This window comes from Aphelocoma coerulescens, chromosome 14 (assembly GCF_041296385.1).
Source record: "Aphelocoma coerulescens isolate FSJ_1873_10779 chromosome 14, UR_Acoe_1.0, whole genome shotgun sequence".
Taxonomy (NCBI): domain Eukaryota; kingdom Metazoa; phylum Chordata; class Aves; order Passeriformes; family Corvidae; genus Aphelocoma; species Aphelocoma coerulescens.
In genome coordinates, this window is record NC_091028.1 from 4,372,598 (window position 1) to 4,397,387 (window position 24,790).

The 24,790-nt window shown below is 40.3% G+C and overlaps 1 protein-coding gene across 32 annotated transcripts in view; it reads left to right on the forward strand.

The window, feature by feature from the left end:
- The window catches only part of RBFOX1 (RNA binding fox-1 homolog 1), a 1,132,467-nt gene that overhangs the window by 535,313 nt on the left and 572,364 nt on the right, over positions 1 to 24,790 (forward strand). The window contains exon 1 of one of the 32 annotated variants that reach the window (XM_069030298.1): positions 13,904 to 13,989. The exons of 30 other annotated variants lie outside the window; for them this stretch is intronic. The gene's annotated coding sequence lies outside the window, so the exon portion shown is untranslated. Of the gene's footprint in view, positions 1 to 13,903; positions 13,990 to 24,790 lie in introns of those variants that run through there. One more of the 32 variants, XM_069030297.1, reaches the window with a different exon arrangement.

A 24,790-nucleotide genomic window follows, 5' to 3' on the forward strand; every position in this document is an offset into this window, starting at 1 on the left:
TGCCCGCCGGGAGGGGCCGGGGCAACTTGGCATGTGGGGCTACTGGGGCCGGGCAGCGGCCGGCGGGGACTTCCCCACGTGAAGGCGGCGGCGAGAGGGGGCTGCCGGCCAGGTGAGGGGATTTGGGGATACCGAGCAGGTGAGGGGGTGCGGGGATACCGGCCAGGTGAGGGGATTTGGGGATGCCGAGCAGGTGAGGAGGTGCGGGGATACCGGCCAGGTGAGGGGATTTGGGGATGCCGAGCAGGTGAGGGGGTGCGGGGATACCGGCCAGGTGAGGGGATTTGGGGATACCGGCCAGGTGAGGGGGGCTGCCGGCCAGGTGAGGGGATTTGGGGATACCGGCCAGGTGAGGGGGGCTGCCGGCCAGGTGAGGGGATTTGGGGATACCGGCCAGGTGAGGGGGGCTGCCGGCCAGGTGAGGGGATTTGGGGATGCGGGGGCTGCCGGGCGGACGCGGAGCGGGCTCCAGCCGCGGCTGGGCGGGATGCCCGGCCCGGTGGCAGAGGATGCTCCGGGGGCTGATCCAAGGTGCGTGGTGTACAAACTTAGCGGTGCTGCCGCTGTGTGCCCTGCGTGCGTCCCGGCGGTGTGAGTGGGTTTCTCTGGGCGTGAGCGCTCCTCGGCGAGATGCCGGCAGAAAACAAGGTGCGGGGGGGATTATATATCCTCCCTCCGTGTTTGGTTGAAGTTTATGTGAACTTCATCTTCAGAAAGATGCTTGGCTTTCTGTGGATGGAGTATGTATTAGCATTTATATGAAATAGAGCAGGAGTGTCATTAGAAGGGGTTTTGTCAGGTGGATTATTGCCTTTCAGCAGGCAGGTTACAGGATTCCTGGCCAACCTGGCCACCTGTTTAACTTTGGGGTCCCTGTCTGTCACCAGTGTAATATACTGATCTTAGAAAACACAATTTATGAGTATTTGAAGGTTTTATTACTGTACTTGTTAAAATGCATGGGATATAACAGCAGCAGTGTTTTGTTAATAAATACAATTTAAACACAGGTAATTTTGGCTAACAATCCATTTATATGTATTTGCATTGAAAAAAGCAGGAACAGTGTATAAAAGACTGGGATTTAAAAATGCCTCTCAGTTTCCAGCTGGATATAATTGCAAAGTAATTTAAATACTTTGAATGACTTGAGCAATTTTCTTCCTCTAAAAAACCCACACACTTCAAAGTGTGCAAAAAATGTTGAGGGGAGTGGGGAAGGTGGATTTCTCTAGCTTTTAAAAAAAATGAACTCTTCCATACTTTTAATAGGGGTATAATATTTTTGAAAGACTTGCTGTCACGTGGAGCAGACTCTGGCACAGCCCAGTAGTGGAATGCTGGGCTCTGCAGTTCAGACACCTTAAAATCACATTGCTTCCAGGACTGTGCATTAAATTCTATCTCAGGTATTTTATTTTGATGGATAATGAGGAAACAGTCTTTGTATTTGTCACTTCTGTAGTGATAAGGAATTTGGTCTCAATACAGAAGTAATTAGGATTTATATAAGTGTTACATAGAAAGTTTGCAATTTTTTTTGCTTATGAAGTATTTAGAAAAATCAGTTTACATGCAGTACATTCGTTCCATATGTATTTCTAAAATAAAGCAACAGATATATATAAAGTTTGAATGTCTTGATATTCTGACCATACACGGTAGCTTTATTCTTAGATAGTTAATGTTCCTCTTGTCGATCTGTTTTTTGAACATGCAAATAAGGTTGAACAGAGAGCAAAACTGCTACTCAATGAACAGTGTTCCCTTGTCTACAGCAAGAGCAGTAGTACTGTGTAGAATTATTAGCTTTTCCGATTTGAATCATTTAATGGAAAAAAAAAAAAAAGTGGACTTTGGGGTTTTATCCTTTACAGGGGCTTCTCTGTGAGTGCCTGGCTAGTGTCTGTCAATCTTCATCTTTACTTCCATTAAACCTATGGATCTAGGAAGGATTTGATTATTCCTTTTGGAGTTCTTCTTCCCAAAGCAGTTAATTTCTTGGCCTTTGAGATGCTGTGAACACACGATGGCTCCCATTCCCATTGCCTGCTCTGGAAGTTCTGTTTAATCAGTGTCTCCCAACATCCTATGCCCTGATACCTCGGGGATTGTCAGCACAGTTCATCAGACTGCTTTCCAGGCACAGTTTTAGAAAGTTTGAGCTTTATATTCTTATCTACTCCTACATGAGTAAATATTTGAGAGCAGGATAACAATAGCAGATGGATGAAGCAACGTCAAAGTGTTACGTTCAGTCTTTCCAACTTCAAACCACTTACTTCTGTAGCATCACTATCATGGAATTGTTCGGGTTTATTCTGTTTTTAACAGAAGTTTCACGTAGGATCTCAGTTTTGCTCATAAACCAGAAAGCTTTTCCAGGAACAAGTAGTAAATTGATTTTTCAAGTGATCAACTTTGTGGTATTTGAAATGCTAGAAAAGGTCTAGAAAAATGTTCTCAAGAATAATATTGGAAGTTTGGGTTTTTTCATTTTGTAAGGGAAAATAATGCTATTAAATTTTTAATTAATTTGATGAAGATAAATATGTTAGAAATGGTAACTGAAGCAACTAATTAAAGAGGAGAAGGGGGAGAAATGTGGTTAACTCATGCCTATAAGTTATTGTGGCAGTAATTGTGGAAAAGTAAACTGGGGAAAAATGTGTAGGGGGTTTCAGCTACAGAAAATATCTTGTCTGAAGTTTACTTCATATTTTAATTTAAGCAAGCTAAGAAAGAGTGATTTTTAGCTCCTTAGTAAAAATCAAGGTACTACAGTCAAGGTTTCACTCAACTTCAGAGATAGGGATTTTGGAGTTTTTGTTAGAATGGTTGTGTCACAGGATAGTGCCTTTCTAGGATTTAGAGATGGGAACAAAGACTTCAGAGGGCCTCGATTATTTCAGAGAGCTTTTCAGTGTTTAGGGGGTTTTATATTTCAAGACTGGGTAATTTACAGCATCTCCTAGGAACCAAGCATAACTTTTGAAGTGTATTAACTTTATGTGAGGGTAAGGTTTCAAGCCTATTATTGTGCTATAAATAGGTACATTTTCAATCTAGGTGAAAATAAGCTTAGGAGAGTTATCTGCCTTTAACGTTGTCTTGGAATGTGTTACAAAGGAATAGTTCTCCTAAACTGAGGTGTGAGGAGCTCAGGAATTCAGGGAATACAGCTTCTGGCTGTGCCCAGGGATGCCTTTATGAACACAAGAAGTGCCATAAGTACACAGGCACCAGATGGAAGAGAAACGCAGGCGTGTCCTTTAACAGGGTGCATCACAAATGTGTTTTATTTAAAATTCAAATGCTGTGGGATTGCATTTGGGTGAGATACCAGACAGTGAAAAGAAATAAATGTGTCACTGCCAAAACTCTCTTCTGGTGGCATTTCCTTCTAAATTTATCGTGTCAGCCGTGAAGTTCTGTCTGTAGGAATAAGTCTTTTCCTTTCTTTTTTCTTTTTATTTTCTTTTTAAGGTGTCCAGTGGAGATGTTAAGGAACGTGGCAAAGTTGCTGTCTTTGGTGACTTTGTGCACTCAGTATTTTTGCCTTAGCTGAAGTTGAGTTTGGACAGTGTGGGAACATGTTTACTTTGGGGGATTGGAATTGAGTGCAGGCATTTCTGCTTTCTGTTTGTCCTCATCGTCCCTGTTGTGCTTTTCATGTCACTTACCCATGCTAAATTGCAGAGGCTGTGATTTCCCTCCATTGTCTTTGAAAATGAAGCACAGTATGGCTTCCTTCACCAGGTTACAATCAGAGACTATTTTTTTTTTTTGAATTTTTTTTGTTCTGTAGTTAATTACAGATTTTATGCACAGCAAAGAGGTTTCTGCAGAGGGAAAATTCATTGATGGTCAAGAATATTTCAAAAAATGCTTTCGTCTCACAGGCGTGGAGACACACAAACTTTTTCTAAAGTATTAAAATGGAGATACTGCTTGAGTCAGCAGTAACGTCCAGATTCAGCAAAACTAGGTTGTGAATCCAAGCAATTAAACATGACAAAGAGCCCAGTTTTACTGCCTGGACTTAATATCCTTCCAGTGTTGGTTTTTTTTTTTGGGTGTTTTTTTTTTTTTTTTTTGAGGCATAAAACCTTCAAAATATTCTTTTGTGTCAGGTGTTCACAAAAACAAGGTTTACCTCCATACCCCAGAAACTCTTGAAAATCCTCGTTTGACTTTTGCACCTACAGTTTTTATTTAAGTATTTTTATTCTCAGGAGAAGGAAACACTATTATTTTACTCTGTTTCGGATACCCAGAGATCAGCAGCTATTCATTAATTACCTGCATTTTGGTAGAGATAGTTAAAAACAATCTGGTTAAATCTTTAGAAATTAATAAAAGAATCTTTTTAAATCAATATTTATTATGTATTAAATATAAGGTTTTCTAATGATGATTAGGAATCCAATCAAAATTTTCATGTGGAAGACCAGAGGATCCATTTTGGTTTTGTTGTTTGCTTTTTTTTTTTTTTAAATCTTCTGTTTTTATGTATTTGATGTTCAGAAATTTTAAGTTGGTTTCTTCTCTGGTAATTACTGCAAATTTAGCTGGGAAGAGAAGGGGAGGGATGTAACCAGATGGAAATCCTGGCACTAGGATGCCAATGGGCCAAAAGGACCAACGTGAACTTGAACTTTAACACAGATTATCTGTTCACTGCTCCTATGGTGGAGTGTGGTGTAAAATGCTGACAACAACCTCCCACGCTCTGCATGTGTGAATTATGCTGCTTGTGCTGTGCTGTTCTCTGGACAGGCATTTATGTCTTTTTTAACTTAAATGTTGTCCTTGTTAAAGTTGACCTTTCTGATTCCATGACTAATAATAATCCAGGATTGCTGTTTGATCGTTTTTCCAGATAAATGAGCTGTAGCTTACATGAGGACTTGTTTCTGACTGCTAATTAACCTGGCTCTAATGGCTTCTTTAACTGGAAAAACCTCTTGCAGCCAAGTGAGGTGTGAGGCACACGTGGCACTGAGAACTTGCACTGTTACCTGATGCTCTTAACAAAAACAGCATCATTTTGTGAATTTAAGATGAGCCTCAGTATCTTGGAAGAACTGCTGCTACAGTGAAGCAAGTCTCCTAAGAACGTGACATTTAGACCAGGCCCTATTGGAGCATCCTTGGCTCCCTCCTGTACTGTTTCATGTGAATTTTATGTTTCCATGTCAGCATCAAGTGTTCACCTTTTTCCAACTGCTTGGCCTTTCTGACAGGACAGGTCCTTGGGGCTGTAGTCCTGGGGACAGCAGGTCACCTCTGCCCTCTGGCTTTCCATGGCCCAGCTTCTCAACACATGATAGCAGCAAGTGGTGTGTGTAGGAGCAAGAGATGTGTTTCATAGAAGGCTGTGTCTGCTGTCACCTGTGCTTGCAGGGAAGGTTTGATATTTGGCTGTGACACAGAGTAATCTCAAACCATTAGTTTGTATTTTTCTTGGAATATTTTGCAAGACTAATGAAAATGAATATCATCTCATGTTTTCATTGGAGTACTTTTGTCATTTTCAAAACAAGTATTGATTGATGAGGTCTGTATGATGAACAGTGGTGGGATGTCCTGGTTTTCCACCTTGCCAATTAAGCCAGAACCAGCTGAGGCTGTAATCCTGCACTAATCTTCACAGTTACCAGGAAAAGCAGGATACCACTGCTGTGCCAGGGAGAAAAATCATCTCAGAACGAGATCTCATTTCAAATGGCATTTCATTCCAGTTGTGAGGCTTTCCCAGTGCCAGCAGAATCAAAAATCCAATCGTGGCAGAGTGAACTTTGTACCAACAGAGAGGCCGTGGGAAGCAACTTAATTTCATTTTGACTTTCATATGTGAAAGCTTCAGCCTTTTTCTTATCCTTGCTCATTCTTTGAGCCATAACAGGAAGTAGAATTTACTAAAGGGAGTTATTAAGAATGGCATTGGGTATTTTAATACATTTTCTTTACTTCCAATCATATTTTCAAGATGTCACGGTCTCTTAAACAAGTTTCTATGATTTTATGAGAACTGGTAAATCAAATTGAGCACAGCCATGTAACCAGCTTAGCAGAAGTTCTGTTTGCCCAATTTTAATCTCAAGAACAGAATGTTTTCGTGGCTTCCTGTAGTAGCTGTGGTTCCCTGATTGCACCCCTTCTGAACACAGTGATTGCAGGCTGGTCTTTAGAACTGGAACCTGGGGGTTGGAGGAGAGCTCAGCTGTGAAAAGTGTTAACAGCCTGTGAATTATCAATGAAATGAGGCTTTATAGAGAGGGCCCAGGGGTGCTGATATCTTTGGGATAGGGAGTAGCTACAGGAACTGAGCTCCTGTGCAATCCTTGCATGTCCTGTAGGAGGAGAAATTGCACTGGTCAGGCCTTGCTCTGAGTAAAAGAAGCAAACTTTTGGAAAAAGTGCAAAGAGCAAACATCAGCGATGCTGTATGGCTGTTATGAGCTCTTCCTGCAGCAGCCATGAGCTGCTGAGCAATGAAAAATAAAGCTAAAGCCTGTCTGTTCGTGTGTTGGTATTTCTTCTAATTAATAGAAGCATCATGTCTGGATGTGAGTGTTTCTTCTATCAGTTATTACATTTCAGCCCTGAGCAGGGCACTCTGCAGAGGGGGGGCAGCGTGGCAGTTCTGCTTGCATTCATTTTTGCCCACATGTAACTGAGCAAGCACGGAACAAAACTCCATCCTGGTGTTACAGTGAGGGATTTCTGTGAAAAATCCCTTTATACCAGCTGGCAAGAAAATTATAAAAACATCTAATTTTTTTTCCATGCACAATTTTTTTTGGTCAATTTAAAGGCTTCATTCTAAATACTGCTGTGGTTTTTCAAAAACAGTGATGCAGAGGACACTCTTGCATGCCATGGAGTCCAGCCCTGCTCCCTGCAAGGAGCACCTTGACAAGTGTCACTGATGATTGACATCCTGTAATCTTTACAAGCAGTCAGGAAAGGAAGGTCCCTTACTTCCTTAGACCACCTGTTCCAGTGCTTAGCAGTCTTTATTGTCTTGATAAATGGTTTTTTTCTAGACAAATGAAAATCTACCATGCTGCAGATGACCTCAGTGTTTCATGTTCTCGGGGGACCTGAAGACAAAAAGATTTCCCTGCTCCCTGTGCTAGTCTTTTATGACAGAGATTCTGGTTCAGACCTCAGGTTTCTGTCCCAAGCGTTTTAATTTCTGTATTTTGCTTCAACCTTTTCTAGTTATCATTTAGATTGGAAATCTTTATTTTGCATCAGAGACATTCTTTTTGAACATTTTGCATTTAAATAAAAACATTGCATCAAATAGTTTAACTCGTGATCAGAAGACAAATATTGGCTATGATTTATAGTACAATCAGGATTATAAAATGATTATTGTTAAGATGTTGTTAGACATTTGAGGCTGTGGCTCTCACAGCTGACTTGAGATCTCTAAGCTGCCTGTTGGGCTTCTTTGCAACAGAGGTTATAAGGTTTTTTATTTTGCCAAAGTCTGCTAGAAAGTTTTATTACTATCTCAAATTTATAGAAGTGTGGATATGTGTGTGTGATCATCTGTCTCATAAAAAGATAAAAGTTATAAACTTCTGCTGATACATTCAAGATTTGATTAGCTCTGCCTGCTCTTGGTTCACATCCTTTCTCTGAATGAATTTCTCTGAATTATTGCTCTGTACATTTACCCTGTCAGTTTAACCTCCCAGGACAAGTTTGGGGAGAGAGGAAGTGCAAGGTGAGGACTCAGAAGACAAATGTTGGATGAAGGGCTGTGAGGTGATGCATCAAACTCTGCCTGACCAGTTCAGCACCTCTGCACTCCAAGGAGGTGTATCCAGGAGGATCTGAAGGACTGTCCTTGGATAAACTCCTTCCAGCCTGTGTTATCCCAGGATCCTGCATTATCAGCTAGAGAGCAATGGGTTATTTCAGCCCCTGAGAGCTGAGGGTAAAGCACAGTTGGGATAAAATGGAAAACGCTTCTGCAGTTTTGAAATATATTTGCATCTATGGAAAACGACACAAATCTATTCCATAAATTTGTAGTAAACCTTTTTTATTTTTTGTAATTAGCAACTAAATGACTAATATTATAAAATAATGGGGTGTGAGTCACTGGCTGGTGCACAGCTTGACTTTGGCTGTGGAGTAGAACAAGAGAAGTGGAGGTTACAAACTCCAGCTCATCACGCACTCGAGTGGATGACTCAGGTAGATTATCTTGTGCCTGCTCAGGAGGGAGGTGGATTGGGCTGTTCTTACTTCCTTCAGGTTTTAGCACCACTGGAGGAGCCAAGGACATTGTGCCCATTAAGATAACAGAAGACAAAGATGGATGAGAGAGCTGAGATTCTTATGGGGAATTATCTTTTAAGAATGGCATGCAGGATGTATACATTTATTCCCCCAAACTTTTGTGTCCGTGAAGCACAAAGACTGTAAAATTCTGACTGGATCCAAGCAGGTTTTTTTTCAGGCAGTTATTTCAGTGGATGTAGAGAGGAGGGTTAGGTAACTACCAATCCTTTTAAGTTATTTTAAGAAATTTCCAAATTCTCCCTATGTTTTAAGAAAACTGGAAACATGGCAGAAAAGAGCCAGACAGCACTGCAACTTTGACGTGTTTCATTCTGGCATGGTGAAAGGAATTGTCCTTTTTTTCCCCACTCAGAAATTTCCATTTCATTTTCCTGCATGTTGTAGAAAGTGCCTGGGTCTAACTTGAGTTAGTAACAGATGTTTCATTTGATCTTTCAATCCTGCAGACACGAGACTGCATTTCTGCTTAAAGAAACAAATTCTGACATGTAATTGAATGTAACAGCATTGACACCTTCTTCTCCTCCATGGCTCCAGTGAGGAGGTTGGGAAGCTGTGGGCTTAAATTACACAAAGGAAAGTTTAGATTGGGCATTAGAAAGGCTTCCTGATAGTAAGAATACTTAATATTTAATTAGATGAGTGAGGAAGATGATGGGATTTCTATCACTGGAGGCTTTTAGGAAAGGTTTGGGAAGCAAATGCCAGAAAAATGCAGCTGTTTATGTAAACATGTTCTATAGAATTGATTTATAACTGGAAGAACTCCTGCTCATTGCTGTGTTTTTCTAAAGTAGAAAATCTTTCTCAAATACCAAACTTACTTCCCATTCAGCAGGTGGATCTCTCATATTCTTACCAAGAGAGTTTTTTAACCCAAATTCAGAATCTGACCTCCTGCTGCTGTTACACCTCTGTGAGGTGAGACACTGAATCAACATTGGAAGTGTTTCCTAGGAAGAGAGTTTGGAAAATACTGGAGTTTTGCAACATTTCTAATAAAATCTTGGATCTTTTTTGAGGAAGAAAGAGTGCAGAGAGGGGCATGCACCTATTCCATCCCTGCTCCCAGCTCCCCTCTGGGGGTGTCTCATCTCTCACACTCTGGTTGCTGGGGAAGCTCGGGTGGAGATTGCCACTTGCTTCTGAGAAAGTCTTTGGTCTGTATTTATGGAATTTCGGAATAATCCTCTCAATAAGAGACAAGACAGGTATAATGGAATTGATGCATTTGAAGAATTGCTTCTGTGCAGCCTCTTATAACATCTATATTACATACTGCAGCTCCCCTTATTCCTGTCATATTGCCTTTAGAATTTAAAATACAGACATTTTGAATATATTTTTGCTTTATAATTAGAAAGCAATTTTTTCATGTGAGAACTGTGTAGACTTTCACATCTTCTATTAATAATATAACATTAAGCTTTTTAAATAAAAATCTGATTACACAGAACATATTAGAACACTTGAGACCTTTTTTTTTTTAATATTTGAGAAGTGTAAGAGTGCCTTGGGGCCAGAGAGGCTCTGTTGTGCTATTTTCTGTGTAGTATTCTACATATTCTATATAGCAGCCAGAAACCTCTTGTCCAAAAGCTTCCAGCTAAGGGAATAATAGGAATTAAAAGGATGTGTTCTTAACCAGTGGTCCTTGTCTTGCGAATTTTAGTTTACCAGCTGAAACTGAAGTTGCTCAATTCAATGTGAGCATTGTGAGAAGGATAAGCATGCTGGACGCCCTCTTTTCACCATGTTTTGGGGTGGTTTTGTTTATTTTTATCTAGTTGCTAGAGCCAACAATTGGTTTGGCACAGGGTAGAATATTGTATTAGAGAGAACTGGATTCGAATCTTGAAGACAGTGTTCTACCAGTTGCTGTGCTTAGAGAAGGAACAGTCCCAGGGAAGGGAACCAAGTCCCAGTGTCCTCCCCGCTCCTTTTGGCACATCACAAGCCCCTATTGTGTCTAACTGTAATTTTAAAAATTAATTTTCAACTTCTTCCAGATAAACCAATAGTAAAACAAAATATTCAGCTTAGAAATGATATTATTTTGAACGAAACGATGCTACTATCAATCGAGTTCAAAGAAAACTGTACTTTAGAATAGACTGTAACAAATAGGAAACTGATAATGGAGGCCCTAAAGAGCTTTCTGTAATATCTGTATTAAGAAATAGCTGCCAAGATGGTTATTACTTACAGGCATTTCAAACTTCAACAGGTTGATAAGGAATTTAATATTTTCATATGCTTCAGTGTAAAGCCATCTGTCACAGTGACAGAACAAAGTGTTGGGAACGAGAACAAACGTATGTTCATGGAAGTTCTCCATGAAATGTTAACAAGAAAGACACAAGATGCACAGCAGTATCTTGTAACAAGTGGGCAAGGGATTTGAAAAAAACATGGCCATCATCTTCAATATTTACAATTACCATTTCTTTTCTAATATCTTTCTGAGTAGATGTGCTAAAAAAGTAAAAGTCTGTCAATACAGATGGTGAAGGAGACAGATATACTGAGGAAAATAGCCTTTGCATCCACCTTTTGTAGTTTTTCATGTTTTTGCTCTTGTTTCCTACAGTTTCAAGCTTCTGTCTGGGTACATCAGTGTGTACGTTAGACCTCAGGCAGTCTTTCATACATCTGCTGGGCTTTTTAGTGCAAATTAAACAGCCTCAAACACACACAGGAGCTGAACTTTGCTAGTACCTTCTCCCCATCCCCCATTTGGGAAGGATTTTTATTCGTGGCTGCACAGAAGAATGAATCACATTCCAGTGTTTGAAGTCAGAAGGTGACATAGTGTGACTTTTAACCTGTCATACCCCAAATGTGGGACACAGTGTGGGCTGGTAAGAGATACAAAGGGATTATAGGGGGGAAAATGGTACTGAGACATAAAAAAGAAAGCAAGTGTTCAAGAAGTTACTTTGAATCTTTTGTCAGTGGTATTGCAACAAGAAAGATCTGGTTCTAAAAAATCTATACAGTTGGATTTTTAGTTATAAGGTATAAAGGATGTATTTTATAGTGATCATGTTATTTTCAGGCCTCCATTCTCTCTCCAGGTTTGGGTGACTGAGAGGAAGGATTGAATTAGATTGTGCCTTACCAGCACTATGAATTTTCTAGGAAGCGTATTTTTATGTTTTAAAATGATAGCTCCAAAAGATATGTGTGCTGAAGGGTTAGGGAGCAGGTTATGGCACAATTCCCTCCCCCATTCAGGTATGAAATCCTCTTCTCTGACACAGCTTGATGGGCCAATTACTCAGTTTGAACTGGCAGCATTCCCCAGTGCTGTGGGAATGGCAGCACTGATCACCTTTTGAGGAGAGTTTTAAGTTTTGCTCTCATAATCAGTTTTCTTCACCAGATTTACAAAAATAACATGGATTAATTTTCATCCTTCAGAACTTCAAGGCAACGAGATGCAGAGGTGGGATTTCACAGTTAGAGTGGTACCATCCCCCTGAGATAACAAACAGCAGGAGGATTCTGGTGTTGACACTTCTGCCATTCCGAGTTGGCTGGGAACGTGCAATCCTTTCATGTTAGGCGGTCTGGAAGTTTGGAATGCATTGCACTGGGGCATCTTTCAGCTCTGTTAAGTTGTCCCATGATAGCCTTAAAGGAGCAAAATGTCTGAACTTTTATTTGAGTCCCGATAAAGATGTTAATTTCCAATTTTTACTCGGCAACACTGACATCGTGTGGCAAAGAGGAAAACCCCAGCCCTGCTTCAGTACCGAGAAGGGAATAGTTTAAAAACCTCCTAAATTTTAACAAAACTGTCAAAAAGAAGTGTCTCCAAGACCTTCAGTGCTACCCTCTAAATGAAGACAAAGAACAAGGTAGAGAGAAATACAGTGCCTTGCTCAGACCTGAGCTTATTTCTTATCTATTTTACTTTGGGCTGAGCAGGGCACTGGGAACAGCTTTACCTTGATTTTTAATGTTGAAGGGATGAGTCTGATGCTCAAGGCAACAGGTTTCAGTCATCAGGATATAAAGATGTATTTTTCCTTTGAACACTCCTTATATTTCCTTGGGAATTCAGGCTTGGCAACCCATCTTTGACAATGAGTCTTGCAATTATGTGTATCTGCAGCATTTAAAACAGATTCTGACAGGTAGAATTTGTGGGAGGAGAGATGTCCTTCTGCTTTTCTACTAATTTTCGTTGCATATTCCCTTGTCCTTTTTTTTCTGAGAACTGAATTTTCTAGTTCTCTGTGCCAGCCGTTGGTATTTATTTTGAGTCTGAGTTTTATTTCCTTTAAAAAATAAGCAGCCTTAGTTTTATTTCTCTGGGTTTTGTATAAGAATCTTGGAGTCCTTTAACCAGTTTGATCTTCTGTCTTTACCATGGATGTTCTCTTGGACCCTCTTGCACAATTTTCATTCTAATTTTCATTCTGACCAAACTGTGCAGCTGGACCAGGTGAGCTGTTAAAAGGAAAAGTTCCTGGTAGGGTATCACATGCCAGTGGTTGTAGTGCTCTGCCAAGGGGTCCTGAATTGCTGTGAATAAGGTTTAGAAATTTTGAAGATGTTGCTGAGACTTCCTCTTACTGAAAAAATGGAGAAAAATTGCAGTATTTTTTGTGCTGGCATAATTTCTTTGTCAAAATTCAGTCTCTTTCCCATTGTATTTCTCCCAGAATATGAATTTTAGTAATGCACTTACAGCCATTTTAATTGTCCATGTATTTATATGCTACCTACATGGTAAAAATTTCTGAAGCTATTTTTTTAGTATTAATAAATTGGCTTTTCTTACTCAGTAGACTATTCCCCCTTATTTGACTTTTATTTTGATGAAAAATGGTAAGTGGTGATATGATTGTATGCTAATGCTGCACCATCAAATGTTGTGAAAATTCTACTAATGAATTCTACCATGCCATTAATTAAGATTGATACTAGCAAAATGACCTTAGGGATTTGTTACATTTACTGATGCTGATTCTGTCAAAGTTACAGAACTACAAGGAGAATGCTGAATATAAGGTTTCATATAATAGAAAAAAACCTATAAAAACAATGAAATGCGAGAAACATGCACAGTCCTGACAGATTATGTCAATAACGTGAGTGGGATTTGCTTCTCTTTGTGGAAGTTCGTGGTGTCCTGAGGGCAAGGGTTGAGCCAAGGTAGCTCAATTGGTAATTAATTAATGTGGGGTTCCTCCTGTCCACATCTTTGTGCACTCTCTCTTCTTAAACTCCTACCAAGTCCTGCAGCTTGTCTTTGCAGACAGTCCTGTTTGCTGTTGTACTCACTGCTGTTTGTTCTTTCTGTGTAAACACCGAGCATCTCCTCCGTTGGATTTTCTGTTAGTACAATTTTCCAGTTAGTCGAAAAACTATTGTATTGTTGAGAGATTAAATTTTCCTCCTAGAAAAGCCTGGTTTTATGGCAGGTAGCTTGTCCTGTGCTGCAGTTTCTATGCTGGTAATTAACCTTGCCTGTAGGCCCTCAAATGGCACAGGAGATCCTGCTGGGGATGGTTTTCCCCCATTAATAATGGTTGTAGCTGCTGGTCTGTGGCACTTAGCACAGCTGATGTGCTCTCATTTGTCTGAGGATGTCTCTCAGGAAAGATCAGGCAGAGGATCGACCAGTTCAAGTGGAGTTACCAGGCTTAGGTATGAGATGAAGCAGCAGCAGTTTGGGCATGGACAGAAAGAAAAATTGAGGCATCTGCTGGGAAAAGGGGAGAGGGAAGGCAAGAACAAATAACTGCAGGTGCTTTGGTGGCAGGGGGGATATGTGTATTCACAAGTGCTTCCTCACACATCTGCACAACACAAACACCTCTGTTCCTTTAAAAACCTGCCTATTGCTGCTCCTTCTCTTTTGACTAATCCACACTGAAGGTTTGGAATCACAACTCTCCGAGAGCTGGGTTGAGGATAAGCACCTTAAATATTGAGAGGAACTTAAAAGGATGGGGCTCTACCATAAATTGAGGTTCCTTGCCCTTCTGTTCCCTCTTTCTTTGGAGTCTTGCTGATGGCACTGAATTTCAAATGGAAGAAGAGAAATAATTTGAAAATTTCACCCCTCCCTAAAGGAGTAAATGCCAAGTGCAGAGCCACTGATTAAAAACATGTCTCTGAGGAGCCTAACAGGAGCTAATCCTTAGGATATATTTAACTGTCTAATCCCTTTCACTGGGAAGTGCATCAAGAGGTAGAAGTTTCTTCTCTTTGCCATAGGTTACCTAGTTCTTCACAGAGTGATTCCTTCACTTAGCCCGAGTTAGCCCTTTCATTCTTCTGTCTTGACAGCTGATGAACAGTAAGGCTTCATTAAGAGCACCATTGCAGTGCTTAAAAAGTTCTTATTGTCAGGAATAAGCCACAAATTTCAAAGTTTATTTACTGTGGGGGCTCTAGTTAAATAGTTCCTCTATCTTTTTGCACTTCTGTGGCACGGCAAGAGACCTCCCGGCTGGAAGGGATAATAGAGGTATTATTTTCTCCCCTTAAGCAAAATGATGTGTTCCTAAAGTAATTGGCTACAGTGCAAATTATAACTGCTCCTTTTGTCGTGACAGGACTATAATCATTCCGTGTCACTGGTGGCCCCTCTGACAGCTTATTGGTTCTCAATGCTATCAAGTGGAAGTACAAGGAGAAAAAAAGAGAAGCGTTTTTGTTCTTTGGCTGGTGGCAAGGCTTTTGGTGTTTACACATTGTATTCTCCACTGTGTAGAGAAAATAAGTTGGTGATTATTGGAATTATTTTTATCGCATAGGGTAATTTGCTGTTGAGTGAAAACAGGAAAGCTACTTGGAAGCACTAAAAAGCATTTCTCATAGTCTAGGTTTTGTAATATGCAGTTTCTGTGAGATGTTTTGAAGTGTCACTTCAAGTCTTATTGTGTATCTACATAATAAATGTAGGCAAAGAAGAAAATAGAAAGGCAAGTTGTTTTAAGTGAGATTGTTAAGCAGTTAAACCTTGATTGAATTGTAGTCTGAGACCTTGGGGAGGGGGCAAGGGAGAAGGGTATTGTGTTATAACAGATACAGGTAAAGAACTATTTTGGTGCAGTTGTTTGTGTTTTTCATCGGCATCTCCCATGTGGGCCATGATTCCAGTACACACTCTTGTAATCTCCTGCAGTGGCAATGATTCAGCTTAAAAATCAATAGGGCATGAGGTGTTTCAAGTTCTCATTATTGTAATGTGTCAACATCACTTCAGTGACCCCAGAGCCCTGTGCTGGCTGATTTGTTCTCTGATTTATTGTGCAATCTTGTAGGCAAACTATAATTTCACTTGTAACCAGAAACTCTGCTTTTATGGTTTGTGTCCCAGTCTCCAGTCATTAGGATGTTCAGAGATAATCAATACCTGTGTTTGCTGCTGAAGGTTGAATGAAGTTGTCAAGCAGCTAAATTACAAGGAATACAAACAAAAGAACATTGCTATGGCTGAGCAGGCCAGGAAATGTTTTTATTTAAATTTTCAGTCCCTATCAACTCACAAATGCTTTTACTGCTTAGCACTGTCATAATTTATATTCCCCTCTATGCCTACCAGTTTCAGATCTTGAATTTAGTGGTTGTGGTGATTTACTATATCACTTTGTCTGTAGGTTATCTGTGTTCTTTTATGATCCTGTTATCTCCTCTGTATCTGTCCAAATCTAATAACATCATGAGTAGGAAACAAATTATTTTAATTGCTCAAACTCAGTAAGCTTATTGTGGCTTTAATAGATCAGGGGCAAAGCAGCACAGTTAATTTTGCAGTGCTCCTCTTCCAGTTACGCTAATTTTGATGTTTGTTTACATGATCAAAGTGCTGCAAGTGATAACAACAGAGTCTATATCAGTTTATCCTGGGCAATATCACACCAATTAATGTGTTTAGAATGTCTCACATAAAACAGGTAGCTTTGCACAGTCCAAAGCTCTTTGGACTTGTACCCCTCACATACCCAACTGCATTGGAGAAAGCAACATCTGTATTTTTGATTTTTCTTGAAAAGTTGTTGACTGGACAGTATTTTTCTAGTGTACATGATAGATTTAATATTTTCCTCCTTCAGAAGTGCTTATTTTAGTAGAGCTTTCACCTTAACCATTGAGAGCTCACCTAATGAGAAAACATCCAGGAACATGTAAATGTGTGGGAGCCTTAGGGGGAATAAATCAGAAGTTGTGCAGCTTTTGAAAGTTATATGAAGCAACAAGGTCTGCATTAATCACCAAAACTAATACAAATAGGAGAATATTCAGAACTGGAAACAAAATGGAAAAAAATGAATGTCTCAGATTCAAGATCAGAAATGTTCTAATTTTCATAGTTGCTTAATAGGAATTTTGTAGTTACATTATTGAGTGTTTATTATGTTATTGGGGGGATTAGAAAGTTTAAATTATCAAGAATTTTTTGGTTTCTGTCCTCTTTTTTCTCAAGCCCTGTTTTATAGTCTCTGAAACTCATTTTTTTCTTCAGCTGTGTCCATGTAGTCTGGGGGGCACACTACTAAAATGGTGACCACTTTTTAACAGCTCACATGTAAAATCATTAAAATGTAGGTGTCACTATTATTCAGCAGGCTATTAATATTCAGTCTCTCCAAGGACAGGCTGGTGTCATTAGTGAACACAGTGCATGTACAAATTTCCCTGTGCGTTTGTCAGATAATGAAAAATAGGAGTGTTTGGCTACTGTAGGAAATGGTGCACAGGTTTCAGATGCCTCCTCAAAGTGGGTCTTAGCAGCCCTGGCTCACTGTGGAAAGAGGGTTTTTAATAGGAAAGTGCCCCATAATAATTTACTAAGATGATCTATTTAAAGACCTTTACATGAAATTGAAATAATTGACATGGGGCTGGTAGGCTTTAAAAAGTTAACATCTCTGGCCTTACGCATCACAAAAAGATACGGGTCTTTTCTGCAAGAGAGTTTGACCTATATAACAGAATAATCTGGCATAATGCAGAGCAGGGAGACGAGGGAGAAGGTGGGCTGGAGCAAACCTTTCAAGTGTTGCACAGGCCATGAAAATCTGGGGAGCTGCTGGAAGGCAGATAACCTGTGCAAATTAATTTGTCTCCTGTGCATGCCATGATGTATAATTCAATTTACATCGAGAGTGTCCCACACTCTGGAGGCCAAGACTGGTTTCAAGTTTCTTGTCTAAGCCTCCCCTGTATCCCTTGAAGTGCTTATTTAAAAACAAAACGCCATAAATACATGGGAGACTTGCAAGAAAGTTCTGTTCCTTGTTATTTGTTGGAAAACTTCCTCATCCTCAGTATAGTTTTTGAAGTGTAAAGGAAAATCCTTTGTATTTGGAACATTTTTTCCCCCTTTTGCTGAATACCCGTTGCACCATCACTCAGAGATTTCTAATGCACAAAATATCAGAGAGCTGGGTCTTTTAGCTTGCTCTGGCTGCTCTGGGGAAGTAGAGACATACGATGCATTATAACCACTGTGTAACAAAACTAGATGATTTTTTTCATCACTATTTGCCCTTTCAGCTGTATGTACACTGCTTTTATACTTGGTATCCTGTTAACTATTTTTGGTGCAAGAAGCATGATTATCTCCTATTCCATCAAAAAGCAGACCTCCTCTTGATTTGATTCATACATTTAAATAAAAGGTACAGCATGGTCCAGCAAAATTCTGCCCATTTTCATTAATCTAATCTATTTCCTTTGATCTGGAAGTTCCACTGGGATGAGATTGAGTTGCAGGTATTTCCACTGGGTTATGAAGGCAGCTGGTCAGAAAACTTCTGCTGGGATCTCCTCATACTCTGCTGTCATTAGGTGTGGAAAATGGAGACTCGTGTTGGACCCACATGTACTGTGATTATTGCCAGTGAGCTCTCCAAGCATGGTGTTAAGGAGCATTGTAGGGAAAAAAAACCCCAACAAAATAGTGCTTTTTACTGTTTGTTTTGTGGGTTTTTTTTAATCTTTGAGAGTCACTGTAATTTCAGCTGTATTTGTTGTTTTCACTGTGCATTATTGAATTCCTGCTGGTCCTGCCACTGCAGGAAGCTGCAGCAATACCTGTATCCTTCTCAGGTACCTTTTGGGGGGCTGTGAAGCTCAGTGTTTTCAAAGCACTCTGAAAAGTGCCTTCTTAAAAGGATATATGTGTGTGTAAAACACTGCTGTTCCTGCTGGACAAACGATAAACCTCTGTGTCTGGAGAAAATTACTGAGTGCTGCATCAGCTGTTCGAGGGCTGCTTTACCAAATCAAAGATCCTGTGCTCAAACACGAGAAAAGAGAGAACTCCCACGGTGAGAGACAGCTTGCTACAGTGGCATTCAATTCAAGGTCACACAGAACCTCAGTCACGGCAGGGAAAAAAGCCAAATTAAGCATTTTTAGCAGTGCAAATATGTTGAGAAATATCTTTAAGGGTGTGAAGATACTGGAAAGGAAAACAGTAAAACCCGTGTAGCAGAACAGTTGTGTAGGCAATGTTACAGAGATGGGCATGGAGAGATGAAGTCACTTCACATTTTGGGTATCACTAAAATACTTTCCTTACATGATCCTGCTTTTGTGTGTGGCTTTGTGTCTCACTTTAGTGGTTGCAGCACTTACCTAAACAGATGTTTGGTTTTTTTTAATTGCTGTGAAATAAATGCAGAGGTCATTCCCTGTCACAGCACTGATTTGATGATGGGAGGTGTTTCCTTTTTATTTTGGACAAGCAGTATTTGGAATTTTTGACAAAGTTTACATGTATGAGATTTCTTAAATAAGGCTCACCAACCTTTATACCCAAATACCTTATGTATGTGCCAATTATATTAATTCTGTATTTGTTCTTTAATGGTACAGTTAATATAATTTCAAATTGTAAATGGTGTCTGCTTTGCCTATTACTGAGGAAATATTTGCATCTGCAAAAAACAAATGGATTGAGATAATTGTCATTCTCATTGGGTACCAAAGCCTGAAAGAAATATTGAAGGTTTTAAACTTTAATATAATTTTTATGATATTATATAATATTCTTATGTGATATTGAGTAGTAAATAACATTGATCTATTTTCAGCACAAAGTGGTGTTGATCAAAGCATGGTAAAATTGCTACATTTTATTGCATAAAATATTGGTAAATTAGTAATTAAACTAATTGGAATTGTTGGTTTATTTTAGGGAGTTCTGAGTTAAACCATTCTCTCATGTAGAGGATGGATGGAGACGCCCAGCTAATACCCCAGGCCCAGACTGGCACCAGTGTGAGTGCTGCAGAAAGGCACTTAGAAGGGTAATTCCTATTGAGAGTTGATCCTTGGGTACTGCTTGTTTGGATGGTTTTTTCTGCCCACTCTTGAACTCTCAGACTTTCCTAGTTGAGAAGCATGGTAAAGCAAATTCAGAAGGTGAAATTTAGGTGGGTACTGTTATTCTCCTCTCTGTACTATAATCATTCATGCTGAAATAGTGCTTTGTGGACAGTAACTGTGCTCACTAAAAGTGGAATCCGGAAGCACTACAAAGTTCAGCAGTGAGGCATATGTTTCGGGGTGGGAATTGAAATTTTCCTTTTTGATGGGTTTCCTTGAAACTAGGTTCCCACTGGCATCCAGATTTTCCTCGAAAGGAGAATGCCAGGATGCTGCAGAGAGGGCTTGTGCTCAATTTGGGCACTCAGTAAGCTGGCAGAGGAGGAGGAGGGCAGTAGCCTGAAGCTGTGTGTCTATCCTAGGCAGAGAGAGTGTCTGGGAATGCTGCAGGACCACACTGAGCAGGGTTGGGCTGCTTCTCTTGACCATCCCACATACTCAGAGTAGGTGCTAAACTAAACTTGGGTTTCATGTTTGTAATGTTTTGTCGTGACAAAATGTCCTTCTCTTCCATCTTTGCTGGCCAGGGATCTGCAGCAGAGCCAGAGCTGTCTCTGAGATGAGAAAGAAGCATTTTAATTTCTTCTTGTTACATCCTAATTCCTGTTTGCCTGTTGCTAGTTGCTCCTAAGCTTTGTTTAGTCACAGTGTGTGTCTTCTTATTGGCTGAGCTCTGAATTAACTGTTCCTACTCCTGCATGTCTTGATTTTCCCTCAGGCACTTGACATCAGCTCCTTCCTCCTCTTCCCCTCAATGTTCCTGTCACCTCCTGGAGTTAATAGAATTAAATTCTAATACTAACATTCAATTTGCAATTTTGGAGACTTGAAACATCACCTGCTCTGCACAAAGGAGCAGTTATTGTAGTGAAGTTTGAGCGTGGAATATTTTCAACAGAATTCACAGGTTTGAAATCTCCTGCACTGCTGAGAGGTGCTTTACATCCCCAGGAATGCTTCCATTTCAAGGGTTTCACTCTGGGATGTCCATATGCTCTTTTTTCCACAGAGCTTACAGTGCCAGTTACACATCTTAAGATGCAAAGAACTGGGCAACAACATTTTAAAAGAAAGCCTTGAAAAACAAATACAATAAATGACAGGGTTCCACAGCTATGACATTTGTGAGAGTATTGAACAAACACATCAGTCACTTGCAGGAAATTTCCTGGCAGATCTGAGGTGCTCACTGGAAACAAGGATCTGACAGGAGAGGATTCAGGGGCACAGTCTGGGTCATGTGAGAAGCAATACAGCTATGGGAGAATGTATTTTATATCCTTTGCTCTCTGGCACCAGCTATGTGAGTTGTCTCTTCTCTCAAAATTTGCAGGCAATTATATTTTGAAAGAAATTGAACATAATGTGCGGGTGCTTAAATATTTGACACGGCACTTCCCATTCTGCCTCGGCAGGTACGTATTGTCCTTTTGGCACTGTTCTGACGAGCATGTGATGCCTTTAAAATACTCTGGTAAGAAGGAATCCTGGCTGTAAAACATTCCTGTTGTTGGGGTATCATTTCTGAGTTGCTGGTTTGATGCACAGAAACATATGGCTGGTTCCAGGAGTGGACTAAGGAGATACAGATGACAGTATGACACTTTGGCCAGGACTCACATCACAGAAAAGAGGAAGGCAAAAGCTGATATATGTATTTTCATTACAGTATTTGCATTGATAATATAAATCACTGTTGAAAAAGCAGTTTATTTCAGGGGCTGCATGCATTAACAGCCCTGGTATTAAATGCACAAAACATACGGATTTAACCAGTCAGGTCCTGGCTAAACAGTTGTGCCCTCCTTTCCCAGACCTGCAAAGCTTCCCATCCCAGTTCCTATATGACAAATAAATTGAGCAGATTAAACACAGGAATAAATAATTAGCAACATTTGCCATAAGCCTGAAGTATTTGGATGGCCACTAGAAATGAAGCTGAGATGTCCTAGATTATTTTGTCACTTCAAGGCTTGATTAGGAGTACTGAATATCTTTCAAAGTTTATGTTTAATTTCTGATGCAAGCTTGGGGATGGATATAGAGGTTACTGGGTAAGACAGCATTATCCAAGAGATCAGGGTCCTAGCAGCAGACTGAAAATTCAGTATTCTTACCCAATGGGGATGACTTGCCCATGCACTTTCCACTATTTTGGCTGATTATATTAATATATAATCTCTTTTCCCAGGTAATTTCTCATCAAAGTGCTCCAGCCTTTCAGGGTTGAACAAGTACTGACACTGCAAGATGCTGCTTCTACCTATTCCATGTCCTTCCCAAAAAAGTCTAGAAAGGTCCTTTGCAACAGATAACACCTTTCTTTTATTTCGCAGACAACTAAAAGGAAAACCAGGGAAAATCTTTTTGAGGAGAGAAAAAGAGCGATGTGGTTTTGGTGTTGCTTTGGTTTTTGTTTAGCTTTTTTTTTTTTTTTTCTTTCCTAAACAAGAGTTTCACATTTCATGAAGGTGAATTGTATAGCAGAGGTGAATTATATAGTAAAGATGAATTATGTAGCACAGAAGTCTGTAATTAACTTTATCACTTTATCTGCTTTTGATCTAGCAGGTCTTCAGGAGGAAACATTATTTAATCTACATTCATATTATCTCTTTCTCCCCTTACAAAAAAAAAAAAAAGACCTATTTTCTCAGTCTTTAGAATGGGAAGACAATGTTATTGTGCTCCTCTGTTCTACCCTGTTGCTTTCAATTCCTATTTAATAAGACACAGGACATCTCTCATAAACTTTGTACTGTTAGTGTAATGTTGCTTTGATGATGCATTGCACGTTAAGTTGGGATTGGCATGAAAGGATAGTGAGGGCTCAGGAGAGATTTTGTCTTTTTTTTCTTTCTTTCCTATTTTTCCCATAAATGTTCTGCGTCTCTTGCTGTCAGGCTCTACAGAGACCTCTTGGCATGACAGTCTGAACATGGGGTGTTGTGCTCTCTGGCCATGGGCCTTCTGCAGCTGCTCCACCTCTGCTCCAGGTCCCTCTTCCACCTGGAATTAGCTCTCAGTGCCCTCCCTGCAGCTGAAGAACTCATTATTTTGCCAGCACTCCTTTAGAGGGGCCTGAGTGAATCTCAACAAAAGATCTTCTGGAGCAGAGCAGGCCTGGTCAGTTGTCCTGACCCTTTTCCTGCACTGTTGCACAAAGGGCAAGACTTTTCTCACAGGATCCCACTTGGAGCTGACAGAGGGTACGGAGGTTTGGAAGCTGATTTCAAACCTCTGACATTTGAAGTTGCTCTCTGTTCATTTCCCTGCATGTATTTATAGATACATTGTCGTTCTGGTGGTTGTCTAGCTAAAAAGCAATACATTTACTCTGTTGCTGCTTTTCTTTCCATGGAATAATGGGGATCTCAACTGCAAAAATGACCCTGGGCATGAAAAGTAATTTAGACACCTCAAACCTAAATTTGTTGCAATACCAAATTTCATGCATTTTTAATTTTTAAAAAATATATATAATAATACTTAAATACATATATTAACCTATATTTTATATAGGATCCTATATTGTATAATGCAATTTTTACCCCCTAAAAACTCACTCAAAGTTGTATTGTTCATCTCTAGTATAACTCTTGCGGTCTCTTCTTGCCCATCTTGTTATTTCTGTGCTTTTCATCCCTTTTCTTCCGTAGTCTGTACTCCTTCCACACAAGTAAATTTCATCTCTTTTTCTTCCTTTTTATATGCTAGTTCTTTCTTCAAGTTGCTATCCTTTTGCAGTGTAGTACAGAATAATCAAACCAGCAAACTTTGTCCTTTTTGAAGCAGGGGTGTTTGAACATTTGAAAACCCACAAAAGAAAGGCAGATCAGTAGTTCTGCCATTCTTCAAAATTGCTCTTTCATTTGAAAGGAATAGAGAAGCTCTGGGTGGGCAAACTGAAAGTTGTGGTGTCTGTTTAATGAGGCTGTGAGGGGAAGCAGGAGATGTATTGGTAATGATCAGATGTGGTGAATGCAGATGAGTCCACTTAAAGGTGAAACATGTGCTTGAAGTGTAGCCTTATCTTTGATAATCAGGCCACAATTCACAGGCAGCCAGGCCTTCTCAGGAAGCCCAGAGCTCTGCGATCCGCTCCCTGGATATGAAATTCCAGCAGGCACCACCCTTGGCCGGGCGGGTTGCACAAACCTGAGCGTGCCTGCTGAAGTTTGGGATTGAAACGGTGAAAAACGAGATTCACTCTCCTTTGAGAATTTAAAAGTTTAACAAAAAGACAATAAGAGACACATAAAATAAAGCAAAGAGGTAATGGCCGGGTGGTTGGTGCTATGCCAAGAGCACACCTGATGCTCGAGGTGAGTCCTTTTTATACCATTTTTACTCTCTGTTCTTTATGCATATTCAAACTTTTCCCGGAGCTGTTCTGCATGGCTGCTCCTTGGTCCCGCCTTTTTAGAGTGTGCGTATTCTTCTGCCTTGCGGTTTTATTTCTTTTGGTGAGAGTTGATAGTTGAGTGGGCCTCTTAATTCCCCAGACAGCCAGGGTTGATAGCTGCTTTGGGTCCCTTTGTTCCCCGGGCAGAGTGCTGATAGCCGCTTTGGGCCTCATCCTCTGTTTGCTTGGAGGTCATCTTACTCGCTCACACTTGCTGAATTCTTGCTAAAAAGAAAGAAAACTACATCCACGCAGCAAAAGCATTTCTAACATTATATAATATCCACCTTAATACTTGTGAGAAGCCAATATTACAGTATGCGTTTATAACGAGACTTTTGTCCTGCAGCTCCCTGCCCGCTCCCTGCACGGTGCCTGTGGGGTCCGCACGGGGAGCGCTGCCTTTGTCCCGCTGGAATCCGGGGGTCTTGGCAGAGAACCTGGCAGCACCCCTGGCACGGCTTCCAGGAGATGCTCAGCTGAAGTCCGTGCGGGGCATCCTGGCTCCACAGAGCGTTTCTAGAGGCTTTATTGCAATCCACAGACGATCTTCAGTGAATATATTCATCAGTTCCACACTGCAGATTTTGCTTAAGTCTCGCTCCTTCTCGAGACTCTCTGGCGTGTGTAATGGGATTGTTTTTCCTAGGAAAGCTCTTGCGTACCCTCAACACTCTGTGTGTAATGGGCTGCATT